The following is a 3,006-nucleotide window of genomic DNA, read 5'->3' on the forward strand; positions in this document are numbered from 1 at the left end:
CTGGCACAGAAGAGCACGAAGAGCACACGGGAAGCACCGGCCACCAGAAAGCGGAGCAGCACATTACACCAGGCACCCCACAGTATTCAATAAATCCACTCTCCGGGGCTTTTGATTTCACGTACCCCTTGTCGAGTGATTCTTCAGACCGTGACATATATATATATATATATATATATATATATATATATATATATATATATATATATATTGATTAAAAAGTTTTTTTTTAACATCTGTGTAACAGAAATGAGTCGAACCAGACAAATTAAAGAGTCTATCAAAGCGATGTTCGAAACACGAGAGCCGAATTCCTCAGGAAGTCATAAATCAGTTCTAGTGCCACAAGAACCAAGCAAGATAACCAACCAACTTGTTCACACAACAGCTTTCAACATGAACACCACTAGAGCAATTATTTACAATTTCAATTCGAAGAAGAGATTGTCAAATTTGTTGTTCGTAATTGAAATGCAACGCTGGACATCACATGAAAACCCATGAGAGTACTGCACAAGTCCCATTGACCCCCCCCCCCCCCCCCACCTAGCAGAACCAGACTGAAATTCCTAAGGGGGGGAAGGGCTTTAAACCTCTGTCTTCACAGAAAAGTCCTTTGCCAGAGAATGGCAAAGAAACTTCTTTCGTACAGATATATGGACCAGAATGAACTCAAAAAGACTTATAAATGAATCATTCAATTGCTTAACTCCATATTCATTTATGTGTAACCCACACATTTGACTGTCATGTATAATCACTTATTGTGTATGTCTTTTGATAACTATAGGATACATAGTCATGTCTAGTATTAATATAATCGAATTTTCTTGCTTGATATTGTCCTGACAATCAGTTATTTGTAAAATATATCATAATCGTGTTATAGGAATCATGTCCAAAATTAGACCCTGCCAGAGCAGGAACATTCGGACCACATGCTTGGTAAGATAAACATATGACTTATGATACCCCCCGAGCCAAGACAATATCTGATTGGTCAAGACAACATTTGAGGTGTGGCCAACAGGGAAGTTTAAATACTTTGGACACCATGAAATTTTGCTTTTAGTGTGCTATCAGTCATGCAGGCTTTCAGTCTGCTTTTTAGTCTGTTTCTAGTCTCTAGCTATGCTTCTGCTAGCTTGTAGCTCCTAGCCATGCTGTGTAGTCATCACTGTTCTTTGAGCGCGGTTCCAGCGTGCCTGCCTGCTGCTACTATGCCACAATGAGAAGGAACACAACCTAGTCTCGTCAAACTTTATTTATTTTCTTTTCCGTTTGAGAGTTTTGTGTTCTGAGTTAAGTTTTGTAACGTCGAGTCTCCGACACCTGACCTCGGGTACCCGTTCAACTTCAACCAGCGCACACGACTCTGCACTTTCAGCCAACGCCCAACAACCACGGGCTTCCCAAGACGTCACTTCACTACTGAACTTCCAGCCAATCAGCGACACCTGGATACCCCTTTCAACGGGAGTCCCTTTCGCAGGAAACGAAGGCAACGTATCCCCAGATATTTGTTGTGCTGGTGTATCTAATATAATTTTAGTGACACTGAGGAACTCAATGCGAGGGCTAATTACGTGATTGATGGTTGTTCATGTCTATGCAATTTAACGTATTGCTGTAAACTTGGGATTCCATATTTCCATTCTCTTAAACTCATCTTTCCCTAACTTTCGATCTTCCTGCAACTTGTGTGAATGTGTGAGTGCTTGCGTTTATGTGTTAGATTAGTTTATATGTCTTAGATTTATCTAATAAAGCCTTATTCATATTGAAAAGAGAAGTATCTTGTGTTTTGTGCTTACAAGTTAATGTCTTAAACTGCCGATCTTGTTACTGTGCTAATTGATAGTGTTTCACTATAGTTTGGATATTAGTATCCAGCGCAGATTTGATGTTAAACGGCTCGTTCACTGAACCGCAGGGCGTCTCCGTGACCAGCCGTGAAACAGTGATTCTGTTCAAATTCCCTTTAAAATCTTAAATGATTCCCTTTGAGCTAAATTGACCTGTTTCCCTTACATCTGGATCTGCTTTTAGATGAAACCATGGCCTCCAGAATGAATCTCTCTGAAGAACATGACACACCGATACATACAGTCAAGAGGTGAGAAAATTTTATATGTTTAACATTTGTAATGTTTAGAAACAATAACAATAAATGCACACTACAATATCATTTTCATTTATAGTCTGATTCAGCGTTTTGAATCACATTTATCTGAACACATGGATGTGTCTGTGAGGAAAAACCCAGCGATGGATGTTTCAGATCTCTGCAGAGAGCTAGACTCTTCTGTTGAGTCCAGGTGAGATATTATGAGTGTCATATTTACTGTAGCTGTGGTGTGTTATGGATATTGTCACCAGCTGTCTCTGTTGCTGCTGGATGTTTCTTTGTCTTTATCTATATGTGTGTATTTTATTGTATAATATATGAATGAAAAGAGCACATGGGGCAGATTCCTTTTATTCATAGAAAAATAATTTTATCTTTTAACTCTCAAGTCACAACAGACTCCTCAAGTGAAAGATGAACATTAAATTATGTTTTATTAACAAGATTCGGGAGAAGCGCGTCAGATACTTAGCCTAATCAACACAGGTGGACCATAATCAAGTAATCAATCCCATAGTATAAATATCGCTGACTTACCTCTATCCATTGACGGTTTATCAGCATCCTTCCTCCACCCCATCTCCTCATTTTGAGTTCACTTTATAAATAGACGGGGAAGGGGGGGTACTCTAGGTTCGGGCCATTCCCAAGCTCTGAGCCTTTCCCTGGGCAGCACACCAAATAGGCATACCATACCTCAGCTAATTGTATGTAAGCGTGAACTCGTGAAAGAGAGGTTGAAACAGTGAATGTGTTTCTGTCAGAGCAGAGTGAGATTTTCAGAAACAGTTTGTATTTCTGTTATATTTCAGTCTGTGTCAGAATGAATCTCCTGAACCCAGCTATGTGTCCATCAAGAGTGATGCATCTATGGATTA

Source organism: Carassius auratus, chromosome 22 (assembly GCF_003368295.1).
Source record: "Carassius auratus strain Wakin chromosome 22, ASM336829v1, whole genome shotgun sequence".
NCBI lineage: Eukaryota > Metazoa > Chordata > Actinopteri > Cypriniformes > Cyprinidae > Carassius > Carassius auratus.